The sequence below is a fragment of the Chlorocebus sabaeus genome, chromosome 6, assembly GCF_047675955.1.
Source record: "Chlorocebus sabaeus isolate Y175 chromosome 6, mChlSab1.0.hap1, whole genome shotgun sequence".
NCBI lineage: Eukaryota > Metazoa > Chordata > Mammalia > Primates > Cercopithecidae > Chlorocebus > Chlorocebus sabaeus.
The window spans coordinates 39,238,716-39,258,620 of NC_132909.1; the positions used below are offsets into that span (position 1 = coordinate 39,238,716).

The 19,905-nt window shown below is 39.9% G+C and overlaps 1 pseudogene; it reads right to left on the minus strand.

The window, feature by feature from the left end:
• The window catches only part of LOC140711773 (cell division cycle and apoptosis regulator protein 1-like), a 32,978-nt pseudogene that overhangs the window by 8,345 nt on the left and 4,728 nt on the right, over positions 1 to 19,905 (minus strand).

Here is a 19,905-nt window from a genome sequence, read left to right on the forward strand (position 1 = left end):
TTCTCAAGAAGAGGGGATAAGAGATGTAATTGGAGACATGATGTGGTAGAGTCCTGTAAGTCATTGTGACCACTGGCTTTTTCTTTTCTTTTCTTTTTTTAAGATGAAGTCTTGCTCTGTCATCCAGGCTGGAATATAGTGGTACAATCTCAGCTCACTGCAACCTGCGCCTCCTGGGTTCAAGCGATTCTCCTGCCTCAGCCTCCTGAGTAGCTGGGATTACAGGCATGTGCCACCACACCCAGCTAATTTTGTATTTGTAGTAGAGACAGGAGTTTCACCATGTTGGTCAGGCTGGTCTCGAACTCCTGACCTAGTGATCCGCCCGCCTTGGCCTCCCAAAGTACTGGGATTACAGGCATGAGCCACCACGCCTGGCCTTCTTTTCTTTTTCAGATAGGGTCTCACTTTATCATCCAGGCTGGAGTGCAGTGGTGCGATCATCACTCACTGAAACCTCTGCCTCCGGGACTCAAGTGATCCTACCAGCTCAGACTCCTGAGTAGCTGGGATTACAGGCATGTTCCACCAAGCCTGGATAAACTTTTTGTTTTCTGTAGAGACAGGGTGTCATGTTGCTCAGGCTGGTCTTGAACTCCTGAGCTCAAGTAATCTGAACAGTGGCTTATTTTTTATTTTTTATTTTTGAGACAGAGTCTTGCTCTGTCACCCAGGCTAGAGTGCAGTGGCGCAACCTCAGCTCACTGCAGCCTCCACCTTTTGTGTTCAAGTGATTCTCATACCTCAGCATCTTGAGCAGCTGGGATTACAGGTACGCACCATCATGCCCAGCTAATTTTTTGTATTTTTAGTAGAGACAGGTTTTCACCGTGTTGGCCAGCCTAGTCTGGGACTCCTAGCCTCAAATTATCTGCCTCAGCCTCCCAAAGTGCTGACATTACAGGCGTGAACCACCATGCCCAGCCGGAATAGTGGCTTTTTCTATGAGGTAAAAATAATGGGGATACACTGGAAGAATTTGAACAAAAGAATGAAATAAATTCTAAATTTTGCAAAAATCATTCTGCCAATTGTATGGAGAAACTTCAGTGTAGAGGGGAGGAAATATGGAAACAGGTTAGGGGGTCTATTAATATAATCTAGGAAAGAGATAATGTGGTTTGGATTATAGTCAAATTAGTGGAATCGGTAAGAAGTGGACTGATTCTGGATCAGTTATGAAAACAGAGCAAATATGACTTTCTGATTGGAAGTAGGGTATCACAGAAAGAAAGGAGTCAAGGATGACTCCTGGGTTTTAGCCTGAACAATTAGAAAGATGGAGTTGTCGTTAAATGAGATGGCTGGCAAAGACTAAGGTTGTAGGATTTGTGTATGTTTTCTTTCTGGTTAAGGGGTTAGCAGCAGTTTAATTTCAGACATAATGATTTTGAAATGCCAGATAACTAAGTGGAGGTGTCAAGTAGACAGATCAATATGGGAAACTGGGAGAGAAGTCTGATATGAGATAGAAATTTGAGGCTTGGAACATCCTTGTAATCCCAGCACTTTTGGATGCCAAGGCAGAGGATTGCTTGAAGCCAAGGAGTTCAAGACCAGCCTGGGCAATATACTGAGACCTCATCGCTACAAAAAGTTAAATAGCTGGGTGCAATAGCATGCACCTGTAGTCCCAGCCACTCAGGAGACTGAGGAGGAAGATTGATTGAGCCTGGAAGTTTGAGGCTGAAGTGAGCTATGACCATAGTGCTATACTCCAGCCTGTGTGACAGACCCTATCTTTTTTTTTTTTTTTTTTTACAGACAGGGTTTTGCTCTTGTTGCCCAGGCTGAAGTGCAATGACATGATCTCGGCTCACTGCAACCTCCGCCTCCTAGGTTCAAGTGATTCTCCTGCCTCAGCCTCCTGAGTAGCTGGGATTACAGGCATCTGCCACCACACTCAGATAATTTTTTGTATTTTTAGTAAAGATGGGGTTTCACTATGTTGGCCAGGCTGGTCTCGAACTCCTGACCTCAGGTGATCCACTCACCTTGGCCTCCCAAAGTGCTGAGATTACAGGTGTGAGCCACTGTGTCCGTCCCAACCCTATCTCTTAAAAAAAAAAAAGGAAAGAAAACCAGAAGTCTGAGAATTAACAGTACATAGACAGTATTTAAAGCTAGAAGAATGGATGAAATCAACATTAAGGGAGTGAAAGGAAAAAATAAACTATAAACCCAGCATTTTAGGAGGTTGGGGTGGGTCAATCATGAGGTTAGGAGATCGAGACTATCCTGGCCAACATGGTGAAACCCAGTCACCACTAAAAATACAAAAATTAGGCTGGGCGTGGTGGTGCATGCCTGTAATCCTATCACTTTGGGAGACAAAGGTGGGCGGATCACCTGGTCAGGCGTTCAAGACCAGCCTGGCCAACATGGTAAAATCCCGTCTCTACTATAAATACAAAAATTAGAAGTGTGTGGTGCCATATGCCTGTAATCCCAGCTACTTGGGAGGCTGAGGCCTGAGAATTGCTTGAACCTGGGAGACAGAGGTTGCAGTGAGCCGAGATCGTGCCACTGCATTCCAGCCTGGGCAACAGAGTGAAACTCCATCTCAAAACAAACAAACAAACAAACAACCCAAAAACCAAAACAACAAAATAGAAAAATTAGTTGGGTGTGGTGGCACACTTCTGTAGTCCTAGCTACTCACAAGGCTGAGGCAGGAAAATCGCTTGAACCCAGGAGGCAGAGGTTGCAGTGAGCCAAGATCGTGCCACTGCACTGCAGTCTGGGGACAGAAGCAGACTGTCTCAAAAAAAAAAAAAAAAAAAGGAAAGAAAGAAAGAAAGAAAGAAAGAAAGAAAGAAAAGAAAAACAGAAAATAAGGCTGACAACTGAAACACTAACAAAATAATGGGAATACTGTTTAATGATTTAACTAAAGCAACAATAAAATAATACTGGGTGTACAGGGGAGAGAAAATGGGGCTGTAAAAGGGGCTTAAGTCTTCATTAAGCAAAGCAAGGAAAGAAGATAAATACTGCTATAAGAATATTATGTCATTGCTACTGAGTTATTATATTAAAGACAAATAAGAGGAAAAATTAGATAGTATTAATACATGCTGTTATGACCTTATTTTCTTAGATGTGATTATGGAATTGTGGTTATTTCAGAGCACATTTTTTCTTAGGCAAATTGAAGAATTCATATGTTAAATTGGGTTACAAAAACAAAACAAGACAAATATTAACAATTATTGAATCAAAGTTGATGAATACATAGGTGTTCACTGCACCATCCTTTCAACTTTTTGATCTTTTTAACTTTTTCATCAAACAATATTAAAAAATGATATGGTAGAGAGAAGAAAATGTAGAGGCAAACAAAAAATACTGTAGGTAAAAATAATTGCCAGAGACGCAAACTGAAAAAAAAAACAAAAAAAAACTGAAAGAACTCTTATAATTTTCTATATCAGAAAAATATGATTTTTTTAAAAGCCACAAATCTACCTGGAAAAGAACAGGTAAGGTATTCAGAGTCCCTTTATAGGTATTTAATCACTGATGTCTATGGTCAGAGCATCTACTGTGTAGTATTTTAAATGTCACCACATGGTACAAAAGTCTGTCTTATAAAACTTAGGTAAAAGGTATACGGGTGTTTATTACCATTTGTCTTTAAACTCTGTATGTACTCCTTTGCATTATGATAATCTTTGTTAAACAAATGCACAAATTAGTTTCTCTCTCTTTTTTTTTTTTTTTTTTTTTTTTTTGAGATAGAGTCTCCCTCAGTCGCCCTGGCTGGAGTGCAATGGCACGATCTCGGCTCGCTGCAACCTCTGTCTCCTGAGTTCAACCCATTCTCCTGCCTCAGCCTCCCCAGTAGCTGGGATTACAGGCGCGTGCCCAGTTAATTTTTTGTATTTTTAGTAGAGATGGGGTTTCGCCATGTTGGCCAGGCTGGTCTCGAACCGCTGATCTCAGGTGATCTGCCTGCCTTGACCTCCCAAAGTGCTGAGATTAAAGGCATGAGCCAGCACGCCCGGCACCAAATGAGTTTTCTAAAGAATATATTCAGGACAGGCATGTAGCTCATGCCTATAATCCTTACATTTTGGGAAGCTGATGTGAGCAGATTCCTTGAACTCAGTATTTCAAGACCAGCCTGGGCAACAAAGTGAGACCCCATGCTTATAACAATTTTTAAAATTAGGCCTGGCACAGTGGCTCATGCCTGTAACCCCAGCACTTTGGGAGTCCGAGGTGGGTGGATCACCTGAGGTGGGGAGTTCAAGACTAGCCTGACCAACACGGAGAAACCCCATCTCTACTAAAAGTACAAAATTAGCTGGGTGTGGTGATGCATGCCTGTAATCCCAGCTACTCAGGAGGCTGAGTTAGGATAATCATTTGAACCCGGGAGGCGGAGGTTGTGGTGAGCCGAGATAATGCCATTGCACTCCAGCCTGGGCAACAGAGTGACTCCATCTGAAAAAAAAAAAAATTAAAAATTAGCTGGGAATGGTGGCAAGCACCAGTAGTCCCAGTTCCTCCAAGGGCTGAGGTGAGAGGATCATACTGAGCCTGGCAGATCGAGGCTGCAGTGAGCTGTGAGCATGCCACAGTACTCTAGCCTGGGTAATAGAGCAAGAACTCGGTCTCAACAAAAAAATAAGAAATTATTATATAAAACATCAGGGACCATCATACATTTTTTTTCTTTGAGACAGAGTCTCACTCTGTTGCCCAGACTGGAGTGCAATGGCACAATCTTGGCTCACCACAATCACGTCGGCCTCCCATGCTCAAGTGATTCTCCTGCCTCAGCCTCCAGAGTACCTGGGATTATGGGTATGTGCCACTACCCCCTGACTAGTTTTTGTATTTTTAGTAGAAATGGAGTTTCACCATGTTGGCAAGGCTGTACTTGAACTCCTGACCTCAAATTATCCACCTGCCTCATACTCCCAAAGTGCTAGGATTACAGGTGTGAGTCACCATGCCTGTCCTATTATACCTTTTATGGCACAGCTTAAGCACCATATTCAAGGAAATTTGTTCTGTCAAGTAGAGTATTAATTATATATGAGACATAGGATAATTAGTAATAAATATGTCTTAAAACAATCTTCTCACCTAAAAATTAGAAAAATTTTCCCACTGAAGAGTATGTTACTCTTTCTATTCTAAAGAAAAAACAATGTTAAATGTATAGATTTCAGCGATATGTCACCGAACAAAAAATGTATTCTTAACTCTAAGAAATAATAAGTAAATTTCAATCATACCATCTTCTTCATCTTCAGCTTCTTCTGCTTCCATAGGGTCATATTCATCTTGATTGCTGTCTTCTTCAGTTTCATCCTCATCCTTAGAATCATCTTTTCTTTTATCTTCTTTCTGTAAATTAAAATGCCTTTGTTTATTTACTTATTTTTAGAAGATGGGGTTTTGCCATATTGCCCAGGCTGGTCTCCAGCTCCTGGGTTCAAGTGATCCACTGGCGTGTGCCTTCTGAAGGGCTAGGATTATAGGCATGAGCCACTGCAGCCAGTGGTTATAATAATATTATTATAATATTATCATAATAATTATATATATTATATATATATAATTTTTTTTTGAGATGGAGTCTGGCTCTGTCGCCCAGACTGCAGTGCAGTGGTGTGATCGCCCTATATTGCAACCTCCGTCTCCTGGGTTCAAGTGATCCACCCACCTCAGCTTCCCAAAGTGCTGGGATTACAGGTGTGAGCCACTGCGCCTGGCTTAAAATGGTTGTAAATTAAGCAAGAAATCTCATCAAACATTAAATTACTAAAACTGAAAAATAGTAAATCCATTAAAGTTATTTAAAAGTTTTACAATGGAAATTACTATTTTGTTTGTTTGCTTGTCTGTTTGTTTGTTCATTTGTTTGTTTGTTTGTTTTGAGACACAGCCTCACTCTGTTGCTCAGGCTGGAGTGTAGTGACACAATCTGGGCTTACTGCAGCCTCCAACTCCTGGTTTCAGGCAATCCTCCTGCCTCACCCTCCCAAATAGCTGGGACCTCAGGGACATGACACCATGTCCAGCTAATTTCTGTAATTTTTGTAGAGAGGGGATTTCACCATGTTGTTCAGGATGGTCTCGAAGTACTGGAGTCAAGCAATCTGTCCTCCTCAGACTCCCAATGCGCTGGGCTTATAGGAGCCAGCCACTGAACCCACACTATAAATGTCTGATAATAATCAGGCTGGGTGCAGTGGCTCATGTCTGTAATCCCAGAACTTTGCAAGGCTGAGGCAGGCAGATGGCTTGAGGTCAGGAGTTTGAGACCAGCGTGGCCAACATGGTGAATACCTGCTTCTCCTTAAAAAAAAAAATTAGCTGGGCAAGGTGGTGCGTGCCTGTAGTCCCAGCTACTTGGGAGGCTGAGGCAGGAGAATCATTTGAAACCGGGAGGGAGAGGTTTCAGTGAACCAAGATTACACCACTGCACTTCAGCAAGCCTGGTCAATGGAGAAAAACTCTGTCTCAAAAAAAGGAAAAAAAAATTTTTAAAATAAAGTATTAGAAAACTAGCTGTAGATGCTCATATTGGCTTAATTTGAAGACCTGAATTTCTTTTCTTTTCTTTTTTTTTTCTTTTTTTTTCTTTTTTTTGAGACAGAGTCTCGCTATGTACCCCAGGCTGGAGTACAGTGGTGCAATCTTGGCTCACTGCAACCTCCACCTCCCGGGTTGAAGCGATTCTCCTGCCTGTACCTCCCCAACAGCTAGGACTATAGGCATGTGCCATCACATCTGACTAATTTTTTGCATCTTTAGTAGAGATGAGGTTTCACCATGTTAGCCATGATGATCTCAAAGACTTAATTTTCTAATATAGTAAAATCTTTCAGTTTGACTTTTACATCTAATATTCTGATGGAAATCAACATCAACCTTTATAACCTAGAAGAGTTAACTGAAAGCTTCTAAACCGGGTTGTTATTACAGACCTTCCTTTCATCTCTATCTTCTTTTTCATCCTTATCATCACCTGATTTTCTCCTTTTGGGTTTCGGCTCATCAGTTTCATCATCTTTCTTCTTTTTTTAATATTTTCTCTCATCTTTTTGCTTTTCTTATCCTTTTCTTTTTTTCCCTCTTTCTCAGGAAGAGACAGTAATGATTTGTATATACGGACACCAAAATCTCTTTGAAGCATTTCATTGAAAAGTTCCGTGAATGATGAAACCTATAAATGATATCAACATGAACCCAGCCAAATTTCAACAGAAACAATAAAGCTAGCACAGTAATTTAGCAAATAAAAACTTGCCACATACAATGATCATGTAAACTTATCGAACATTTTAACACAACCATTAATTCTCCCCTTTCCCCACCATAGGCCCCAGTGTGTGATGTTCCCCTTCCTGTGTCCAAGTGATCTCATTGTTCAGTTCCCACCTATGAGTGAGAACATGAGGTGTTTCGTTTTCTGTTCTTGCGATAGTTTGCTGAGAATGATGGTTTCCAGCTGCATCCACGTCCCTACAAAGGACATGAACTCATCCTTTTTTATGGTTGCACAGTATTCCATGGTGTATATGTGCCACATTTTCTTAATCCAGTCTGTTACTGATGGACATTAGGGTTGATTCCAAGTCTTTGCTATTGTGAATAGTGCCGCAATAGACATACGTGTGCATGTGTCTTTATAGCAGCATGATTTATAATCCTTTGGGTGTATACCCAGTAATGGGATGACTGGGTCAAATGGTATTTCTAGTTCTAGATCCTTGAGGAATCGCCATACTGTTTTCCATAATGGTTGAGCTAGTTTACAATCCCACCAACAGTGTAAAAGTGTTCCTATTTCTCTACATCCTCTCCAGCACCTGTTGTTTCCTGATTTTTTAATGATTGCCATTCTAACTGGTGTGAGATGGTATCTCATTGTGGTTTTGATTTGCATTTCTCTGATGGCCAGTGATGATGAGCATTTTTTTCATGTGTATGTTGGCTGTATGAATGTCTTCTTTTGAGAAATGTCTGTTCATATCCTTTGCCCACTTTTTGATGGGGTTGTTTGTTTTTTTCTTGTAAATTTGTTTGAGTTCTTTGTAGGTTCTGGATATTAGCCCTTTGTCAGATGAGTAGATTGCAAAAATTTTCTCCCATTCTGTAGGTTGCCTGTTCACTCTGATGGTAGTTTCTTTTGCTGTGCAGAAACTCTTTAGTTTAATTAGATCCCATTTGTCAATTTTGGCTTTTGTTGCTGTTGCTTTTGGTGTTTTAGACATGAAGTCCTTGCCCATGCCTATGTACTGAATGGTATTACCTAGGTTTTCTTCTAGGGTTTTTATGGTATTAGGTCTAACATTTAAGTCTCTAATCCATCTTAAATTAATTTTTGTATAAGGTGTAAAGAAGGGATCCAGTTTCAGCTTTCTACATATGGCTAGCCAGTTTTCCCAGCACCATTTATTAAACAGGGAATCCTTTCCCCATTTCTCGTTTTTGTAAGGTTTGTCAAAGATCAGATGATTGTAGATGTGTGGTGTTATTTCTGAGGCATCTGTTCTGTTCCACTGGTCTATATCTCTGTTTTGGTACCAGTACCATGCTGTTTTGGTTACTGTAGCCTTGTGGTATAGTTTGAAGTCAGGTAGCATGATGCCTCCAGCTTTGTTCTTTTTGCTTTGTTTGTCTTGGCAATGCGGGCTCTTTTTTGGTTCCGTATGAACTTTAAAGTAGTTTTTTCCAATTCTGTGAAGAAAGTCATTGGTAACTTGATGGGGATAGCATTGAATCTATAAATTATCTTGGGTAGTATGGCCATTTTCATGATATTGATTCTTCCTATCCATGAGCATGGAATATTTTCCCATTTGTTTGTGTCCTCCTTTATTTCTTTGAAGAGTGGTTTATAGTTCTGCTTGAAGAGGTCTTCACAACCTTTTTAAGTTGGATTCCTAGGTATTTTATGGGAGAAACTTAGTTTTTAGTTTAACTGTGAAGCAAAGATCATAACAGCCCATTCCCAAAACCAGCCCCCTTCTTGACTGGGGGCCAAACTCACTATGTAGGATTAACAAATTAGCCACACGATTAGAAATTGTGGTTTAGGAGTCATGCCACTAAACATGCAGCCAAACAAATTCAGAGTGATTTGAGTAATCACAAAACTCTGGTCTCCTCTACAGCCAGCTCTGCATGAATTTGACTCTTTCTCTATTGCAATTCCTGTCTGGATAAATAGACTCTGTCTGGGCAGTGGGCAAGGAGAACCTGCTGGCTGGTTACAGGAGTACGTAGCAACAATGTGTACTCTTTTCTTCACAACTCAAGACAATTTATCAATCCCATTTTACAAATTCGTTGAATACAGGACTGTCTTAGCTGCTTCTTCCAGTGGTTTTCAGTGTAGTCTGTGCATATTTATACACTGTTAGTGGGAAGGCAAATGAGTCCAGCCCCTGTGGAAAGCAGTTTGAAGATTCCTCAGAGAACTAAAAATAGAGCTACCATTTGATCAAAATGAAAATAAATCGTTCCACCAAAAGACACCTGGACTCATATGTTTGTTACAGCACTATTCACATTAGCAAAGACATGGAATCAACCCAGGTGCCCATCAATGGTCGATTGGATGAAGAAAATGTGGTACATATACACCATGGACTACTATGCAGCCATAAAAAATGAGATCTTGTCCTTTGTAGCAACATGGATGCAGCTGGAGGCCATTATCCTAAGTGAATTAACTCAGAAACAGAAAACCAAATACCAAACGTTCTCACTAGTAAATGGGAGCTTATCATTGGGTACACATGGACACAAACACGGGAAAAATCAACACTGGGGGGGCCAGGCGCAGTGGCTCACACCTGTAATCCCAGCACTTTGGGAGGCCAAGGCAGGCGGATCACTTAGAGTCAGGCATTTGAGACCAGGGTGACCAACATAGTGAAACCCCATCTCTACGCATCTGTAGTTCCAGCTACTCGGGAGGCTGAGACAGGAGAATTGCTTGAACCCAGAAGGCGGAAGTTGTAGTGAGCCAAGATCATGACACTGCACTCCAGACTGGGCGACAGAGTGAGACTCCATCTCAAAAACAAACAAACAAACAAACACTGGAGATTCCAAAAGTGGGGAGGGTGCCAGTGGGGCAAGGGTCAGAAAACAACCTATTGGGTACTATGTTCACTACTTATATGACAGGATCATTAGAAGACCAAAAGGATCGTTAGAAGACCAAACCTCAGCATCATGAAGTACACACATGTAACAAACCTGCACATGTACTCCTTGACGCTAAGATAAAACAAAACAAAAAAGTAAACCAAAATGGGGTCCCTGGACCAGTAACATCAGCAATATCTGGAAGCTTGCTAGAAATGTAAATTCTCTGCTGCACCAAGACCTCCTGAATGGAAGACTTTGGGGTGATACCCAGAAATCTGTATTTTAGCAAGCCTTCCAAGTGACTCTATTTGAAGTTTTTACTATTTTAAGATTTTTGCTGATGTTTTTATAACAATATTGGTACTTTCAAATTCATATTATCAACACTCATATTTTCATATTCATATTTGTAAAATGTTTCATCCTATACATGAGAAAACACACCTAAGATAAAGCGAGTGGCCTAAAATCACCCAGCCGGTGGGTGAGAAGCCAAAATCTTCCAGTCCGGAATGTTTTTCATTCCATTACATTGAAATGCAGAATTAATGTTTCCTCTACCTAGGCATTAAAGGAGAGAATAGGGTTAAGCTCACCTAGGGAAGGTCACCTGGCTGGCCAGAGAGGTGGCCCCCACCTTGGGAAATTTACTGTTCACAGCAGCCACACAGTCTTAGAGATCTCTATTGTCTGAAATCCAAAAGGAGAATCCAACCTTTTCCCAGACAGAGGGATATTAACCAGGCCCGGGGCCACCAGTGTCTGCCTCTCTCAGCAGCTCTTCCCTGCTCAATTCCCAGAAAGCCAATTCATAATAAGAATTCTGTTTTTTCCTGCAAAAGGTAAGGAGAAAATGAGTGTGTGTGTGTGTGCGCGCTTGCTTGCTTGCTTGTGTGCGCGTTTAGTTACATTACTAAAATGTTAATCAAAATCAAGTTAAAAATGGCCTGATTTGTCCACCTGATAATTGAGCAATTTTGAGGAACAGAGGAGAGAATGCAGAAAATAGCTCTTTGTAAACTAAATAAAGGCAAGCAGCAGTATTATTATCATTTACCTGTAGACATTCACAGTGTTGTAAGTTTTTTTGACTACATTTTACTAGATTTATGGTGCATACCCTTCAGAATTCAAGAAAGCTTTCAGCATTTGGTGTTTAGAGTTCTTTTAGATCTTTTAAAATGTCCTGGAGAATGAACTTGTTAACAGAAAGTTACATCCACACACATTCACTCTTAAATATGTGTTATGGAGTGTCTACCAAGAAATCCCGTTGGTTTAGTCGTGGCTGCAACAGCATGGTTTTCGGATAAAGGGAGCCTCTGCAGACAGCAAGGGTGCTCAGATCCAGAGTCCCTGACTCTGTTGTCTGTCACAGCTGTGGTTCTCTACAGCTGCATTGGGTAACTTCCTTCCCTTCCCAGTCTGGCAAGTCCTACCTGGGTTCATTTCTTTCTCATTCATGGTGTCTGGAGCACTTTGAGTGTTTTGTGATTATTATTATTATTGTTTTTCTTGTTCAGGGAAAATTTCCCTTTCTACCCATAATACTATTATTTTTGCACCACTAGTCTAGTCTGCGACTATTCCCACCCATTCTCTACCCACCTATTGCCTCTCCAGTCCCTGCACATTGAGGACACGCCACTTCCCTGACACCAGCTTTCCTTGGTTAGAAGTCACACATTTGGGTTTTCATCATCATTATTTATTACCCTTCCTAAGTGTTTTTTGAGTGCAGAAATGTGCACAAAATTTAGAAAAGATAAATTGTCAACTTTTATTTTGAACCAACTAGTATTTAGTTTATGAAAGTTGAGAATTCAAAACTCCAGTTGTTTTTGAATCTTTAAAGTTCAGTTTACAAACTTTCTTATTCTATTCTATTCTACTTAGCAGATTTTCACAATAATTTCTAAAGGGACTGGGAATAATGTTGGTTCCATTTACAGACCTAGATAAACCCCATCCATCCTGGTATATTACTCTACTAAGTTAGCATTTCTACATCTTACAGTTTGTACTTTACTTTTGTTATCTGTCTTAACAAATAAAACTTTCCCTCATCCTAAATAACTATTATAAATATAAAAATACACTTAATAAGGAGAGCCTTAATTATCTTTGATATTTTAATATAATGCCCAGACTTAGCATGATTTTACCTTAAGACCTGAAGTTTAAGTCAATGACTCAAACATACATTTTAAATCAACATTATAAGATTGTCAGTTCAACAGGTCAAATCATTCCAAGTACCTCAAAATGTTTGATTTGAGAAGTTTTTCATGAGAAGCACATTAAATGCATATAGATTTGATGGCCAATGTTTATTGAACACCTTTTTTGTGTGTATCAGGCATTCTTCTACATTGTTGTTATTATTATTCTTTGAGACAGGGTCTCACTGTGTCACCCAGGCTGGAGTGCAGTGGTGTGATCTTGGCTCACTGCAACCTCTGCCTCCGGGATTCCAGTGATCCTCCTGCCTCAACCTCCTGAGTAGCTGGCACTACAGGCATATGCCACCACACCCAGCGATTTTTTTGGTGTTTTCTTGTAGAGATGTTTCACTGTGTTGTCCAGGTTGGTCTCAAACTTCTTGACTCAAGCAATCTGCTTGCCTTGGCCTCCCAAAGTGCTGGGATTATAGACATAAATACATTATTTTTTTTTAATGAAAAATGTTTAAAGAAAATTTTAATGGTAGGATCTTGCTATGTTGCTCAGGCTGAACTCAAAATCCTGGGCTCAAGTGATCCTTCTACCTCAGCCCTATGAGTAGCTGAGACTACAGGTGCACACCACCAAAGCTATATTTTCCCAAGATTAAAAGATGCTTTCCAATTTATGGAAGATAGTTAATTCAGGTTACTTAAGACTGGAGTCTTGTGAATGATCACAATGGAATACATGGAGCCCCTTGTTACAGTTGTCATTTAATGGACTTTGAAATGTAATAAGGGTGGGCCTCTTTGGTCCTGTAGCTCATTCCTCTGGCTTGAAGTTTTATTCACATAGCTCCCCAGTTCTTCTCTTTATTCACAGAAATCTGCAGATTTTATCCAGGTTGATCACCTGATGGAACTTAATTTTTTTGTTGTTTTGTAAGAGTTGTAAATATATTTTTTCCTTGACTTCTTAAGACCATTGTACCATCTAAAGACAATTGATGGAATCTCAAGATATTTAAAAGTATAGTTTCTATTAAGTGGTAAAGATTTTTTTTCTTGATGTGATTCTGCATTCTTTCATGGTCTTAGGACCTTACAACTCTGATGAATATTTAAGATGATATTCAATTGAATTTTGGATAGTATTTAAGATGACATTCAGTTGAATTTTGGATAGCTCACTTGGCTTTCTCTGACTTGCTGTTACAATTCATGAGGCCATTCTAACAACAGATACACATATGCAAACATTTATGCACAGTGGGGAAAATTTGATCTCACAGGCCTAGTTTCCACTTTCTCTCCTCAAAAAGTGTAACTTTGGTTGGAATAGAAAGAGAGGAATTGAACCTTCTTTTATTCCCTTGTGGATTATGTTGGAGAGGTAAATCAATATTAAGAACTGTATGTAAGAGAAAGGAAATTCCAAAATTTGCAATGGAGTATATTGGTAAAGGATAGCACAATTTTAGCCATTTCCAACTCATCTTTCTTTCAACATTCATTACCAAATATTTACTGAGCCCCTACTATGGGTCAAGCATGGTTCCAGGTGATTTGAGATATACAAGTGAACCAAATGAACAAAGGCAGATGATAAACAATCACCATAATACAATGGTAATTTATATAATATCCCAGAAAAGACGAAATGCTATGGCAACAGGGAACAGTGGAGTAGGGTAGTGGGGGAAGAAGAAAGGCAGTGGTTACCATTTAAATAGGGATGTCTGGGAAAGCCTCACTGAAATGGGATAACTTGAGCAAAGATATGAAGGAAGTAAAGGGAGTTAGCTATGCAGATATGTAGAGGAGAGGTTTCTAGGCAGAGAGGAGCTGCAGCCAAGGCAAAATTGAGGACAGCAAGAAGCCATTATGCCGGATCAGGGATGAGGAGAGCTCTAATGGGGGCAATTCAAGGAGGGTCTGGTGGCCTTTATGGGTGTTGGCTCTTCCTCAGAGGAAACTAGGGAGCCATTGTAGGGTATTGGGCAGAGCAGTGACATGATCTGACTTATGTTTTCAGAGGGTCATGTGTTTGGAATAGACATTTAAGGGGCTACATGGAATCACAAATTGTCTATGATCTAGGCGAGGGAGAATGGTTTGAGCCAGTATGGAAGCAGTAGAAGGAGTGAGCAGTGGTTAGGTCTGAGGTAGCCTTTGAAGGTAGAGCCAAGAGCATTTTTGACATTGGATATGTGATATGGTGTGTTTTATTTATAAAACAAACATATAGTTTGCTGGAATATTTCCAGCTCTATCTATTGAAGGAATTTCCAGAACTAAGATTTTTCAGCTTTTGAATGAAAGGGTCAAATTGCAGTGCATGCAATTTTACATTTTACTCATTTACAACTTGTCATTTTATTCATGGTTGTGAATAGCTCAGACTTTATGATATGCGACCCAGAAACGGTTTCAAAGACCCCAACAAAACCTACTCGTATTCCACATTGAGATAATCATTTAAATTGAACAGAAGCACATTCTTCATGGTCTTTGGAAGCAGCTCAGCCCTTAATGATTGGGACTCAAACAGAGGCAACACAGTTTTCATTTGAACATGTTATTCAGATACAGCAATGATAAAAAAGAATATTGAGCTGGAGGTAATTTTTAAGCATTTTTTTTTTCTGATAAGAAGGATATCTGCTTACCATTTAAAGAGACTCAAATTGTTACAGAAATATATAATAGGGAAAGGGAGACTCTCCTGTAATCTTGCCCAACAGTTTGTTGAAGATGCTGAAGGGAGAAAAGACAGCTGGGCTGGAACGCGTCTACCTGCAGACATTTTGAAACCCCTCTGAAGTTTAATCAAGGGAGTCGTTGGGATTGCTCTGGTCACACACAGACTGTAATTCGTTTGCGCTTCGGCCTTGATTTGCTGGCCCAGGCTGATGCATTTCTGAGTGCCCAGGAGAAGCACAGCAACCTAGCCCCCGCTAGGCGAGGGATGCCCGGCAAGTCCCAGAAAGGTTCTGTTCCGTCCAGTGCAGGCAGCGCCGTGAGGCTCAATCTGACTGCTGCTGGCTCTTATCAGGCCCACCGCCTCTCTGCTCCAGACCGGGAGGATTTGATGCCCTTCAAAATGTAGAGTCTGTTGATCTGTTTTCTAGGCGACGAATGCTGAAGCCATGTCCACTAATGCGACTGCAGAAGGTTAAATATGGATTTGGCAAGAATTATGAGCTGCCCACAAATGTTTTAGAGATGGTCTGAAATGCAGACATAGAGAAAGGGGCAACTCAGGGGCGGGTTTTGTGGCCACGTGTGCATCTCCCAAGGCCAAAGTTATGTCCTCTGTGTTTAATTGGCTTTGCAGTATGCTGGATCTTCAAAATACAATACCCATACCTGAAAAATTAGTATAAATGGGAGGAACGCAAACAATGTCAAAGACAAAAAAAAATTCTCTTTACACATGTCTTACACATTTTTGATACTATGCGTGTATTAATCAGTCACCCTGTCACTCTCCCATTACACTCAAGAAGGTAGAGTATTGAGAGACAGAGAAAGAACATAAAATCTTCTGTAGAAGGCAAACTTTTAACATGTTGGGACAAAAAGAACAAGAATTTAGCAATATTTTACTAAGTGACAGATTTAGAAAGTTCTTTGTCATTTGATCTTCAGGCTTTTTTCTCCTCTTGTTTTTTATACAAAGCGTGGGCAATAAAAATAGTTCTGTTGGTTTTCATTTTGAGTCTGGTTTCACATCTGTCTTTTATGTGGTGGTAGCTGTAGTATGCTTGAATTCATAGAAAATACCTCAGGGAATGCTTACAATCTACTCTTGGGATATTTTCTAGATTTTTTTAAATAAAATGTGTGTGCATATGACCTGATTCATATTAAAGTGGATTTTTGCTGAACATTTCAGCCTCAGAAAACCTAGGTATGAATCTTGACTGTAATATCTCCCAGCCATGTAACCAGTAATAATATTACATCGCCTCTCTCAGGTCACATTTTTTATGTGTAAAATGCTGATAATCACAAGTCACTCACATGACATGTCACAGGGTTGCTTGGTGTGTTACAAGAAAAATATATGAGGTAGTAAATTGCAAATGATAAAACCCACTAAAGACTAATTATTAATTTTGAAATATTTCTACCTTTATTTGAATATTACCATTAAGAGAACCTGTTTGAGAAAAAGTCCTAAAACAGAGTTTGGAGCTCTCCTTGAGTAAAAGAGATGTGGAAATGATGGGAAAGTTCAGGCTTCTGGATTTAAGCATTAGCCTTGGAGACAAACTAAAAAGGGAAGGGAAATTTTTCTAAACAGGCTTATGGATAAGCGGATACCTCAGAGATGTGTCTTTGACTTTTCAGGCTGCTGTAATTGATTTATTGTGCCTGTGTGAAGTTTGCGTGCAAATGTAATATTAACCCGTAATTATACTCTAAAAGTGTGAATTATATAGGCAATTAAATGTTATGAGACTGAAAGGTGATGTTATCCCTGAGGTATGGTTTTGTAGGATCAGACTTCTATTGTGTGTGTTGGTTTCCAGAATTAAAAAGAGCACCTTACTCCCTCACCAGCTCCACTGGAAAAGTAACATGGGTCTGCATGATTTAGAAAACTTTCTCTTCTGCTGATTGTAGGGTGGGGCTTAAAATGAAAAATGAAACACTGCTTGTCTCGATGATCATATCTAAAAGCATATGATGTGCCAGCAGATATAGGAACAAGAAGTTCTGCTGGTTTTTTCTCTGGCTTTTTTAAGAGGGTGAGGTAGAGATAATATTCTTTCATCTTCTGTACAGTTCTAAGGGCATTGTGGATTCTCAAAAATTACTAAACTACCCATGACAGTTTCAGATCTGTGGCATGGATGGTTTAATAGATTTCACCAGTTATTTGCTTCCTGAGTGAATATTCAGCTTTTGTCAAGTTCAGGAGAAGAGAGCACTTTAAAAATCAGGAAAGTGACAAAGCATATTTAGTTTGTGGATGAATGACAGTAACTGCAGATGCAGCAAGTAGAACCAAATCAAAAAGTCGTTAGAAATGCTAGTTGATGCTAATTGACTTAATGTGTTGGAATATCTGAGAGTTCAAAAGTAGCTTCAAATAAGCTGCTTTGTGATTGCAAGCCAGCTTCATCACTTACCAGATGGGAAACTTTGGGAAGGTTGCTTAGTCCCTCTGAGCCTCAGTCTCCTCATTTGCAAAATGAAGGTAGACCTATTGTAAGGTTTCCATAAATTATTACAGTTAAGGTACCTGAAAGTATACCTAGAACATCACACTCACTCATTAATGCCAGCTATTATCTAAATATTTTAGCAAAATAATTTAAGCAAGGAAATCTCTTCATATACTGAAATTCCTTGTAAAGTCAGAATAAAAACAATGTGTTCAAATTGTTTGGTTGGCTTTTTTTTTTTTTTTTTTTTTTTTTGACAGTGCCTTGCTCTGTCACGCAGGCTGGAGTGCAGTCATGTGAGCTCACTGCAGCTTTGAACTACTGGGCTCAAATGATCTTCCCACTTTAGCTTCCTGAGTAGCTGGGATTACAGGCACATACCACCATGCTTGGCTAATTTTTATTTTTCTATTTTTAGCAAAGATGAGGTCTTACTATGTTGCCCAGGCTGGTCTTGAACTCCTGAGCTCAAAGAATCCTCCCATCTTGGCTTCCCAAAGTGCTGGGATTACAGGAGCCCCCGTGTCCAGCTGTCTGTTGGCATTTGTATTATGACATTTGGCACAATGGTTATGTTAATAGAATTGCTGAGAAAAAAGGGTATTGTGCTAGGTGAACCCAGGCTTCATTTTTCCTGCATCCCAGCCCTCATTGTGATTTAAAGAGGGACACCGACATGTAACAATAAAAGATAATGCTGATGTGTAACCACTGGGCTTGAAATGTTCCTTACACATGACGTAAGACAGGCATGCAGCAAATTCCCATTAGATAATTCATTTTCAAAACATCCTCTGCTATTGCTATCCCTGTTGCATATACAACATATATGGCATCTGGCAAAAACCATATCCCAAGAGTCTCTCTATCTACGTGGAACTGACTCCTTCTCCATCCTATCAGACATAACTCTTTCTTTCATTTTTTCTGTTTCCTCCTTTCCCTCTCACAGTTTTACCATACTCTTTGTTTTCTTTAATTTTTCGTTCTTTTTCTCTGTCATGTCTGAAGTTTTCCAAAAAAAGTTGTAGCCATCCTCTACTACCAATTAAGTGACAGAAACACAGAAATTAGGCTCTCCTTAGCAGAGTATGCTTTACTCAATAAAGAAAGGAGAGCATAATTTGGCCCTTCTAAATGTTAAAGTCACTGCACATATCTTTTGTTTGAATTAATCATGGTTTCTGGTAATTGTTGAAGTGAGGGTTAACTTATTTATTTCTGTAATTCTTCCTGCCAGCATATGAAGACAGCAAATGGTAAATTGATCCTAGCCAAAGACTCCAAAAAAAAAAAAAAAAAAAAAAGGAAGTAGTGGTGGGTTGTGCTTCTGTTGCTCTGGGGTTATACATTTCTTAGTGCTCTTTGGAAAAATAAATGGAGATACCAATAGGCATAATTATCACAAAGCGAAGGAGGGAAGGAACAATGAAACTGACATGAGAAGAACTGCGCATAGGTTGGCACTTCCGAACGTGGAAGTGTTGCTGCTGGGGAGGAACAGAACATACCGCTTTGGGCTGAGCTCTAATCCTGCAGAACAGGAGACCTGGGGAGAAGGGGAAGAAAACGTGGGTGTAGCACAAAAGAAGCAGAAAGAAAATGAAGCCGTTTCCAAGGAACAGGTGACTAGGATTCACCTAGTTGTGAAAACAGATCAGCTTCTTTTCCGAGTTCTGTTTTACTATTGAATAAAGTACAGTGACTCCTTAGACACTGCCACAGAACCTTGTCATGATGAATTGTCCTTCTCCTTAGCTTGCAGTAATGGGATTGTATACTTCCTTCTCTAGCTAGACTGGCATCCTGTCCCCATGTGCTATTCCTCAAGTTGTGCAACTGCACAGCCATATTTTCTTGCTTGTTCAAAGGGTGTGCATGTGGCCTTGGAGACTTCACTGTTTTGAGCTGAAGTCAGTCTCTCTTATTCTGGTCTCAAGTTTCAGTGGGTATCTCCCTGTATTCCAGGCACATTTTCCAGTTGTAATTTTTCTACTTTCTACAATGCTTAAAAGTCAATGGGAATTGATCAAGATGTAAGAAAAACTGAGTTGTCTTTGGAATGCTTTCACGCTTTGTGATGGCCTTCTTAGAATTAGGACATGGAGAACGTGTCTACCTCTTTAGGGCCCACACTAGGATGTGTGGGACTCTGGGCAAGTATTATTTTGTGTGGGTTTCCCATTTATATAAGCAATTCCTTTGAAAAATGTTTTGCAAAATTTTAAACATATATGAGGTTTAGTGATTGATCACTGAAGATTCAGAATCATGGGTAAAGAGGTGCTGATGTATTTGTTTATTGTCCAGACTACTTGATAATTCTTTGTACCATCCCGACACTACCTCTTTCCTTCTGGATCCAGAAATCGTCTCTTCATATTAGTTATTGTCAAATGTGCTGTTCCTGGGTAATTCATATTTCCCACTGTGAGAAA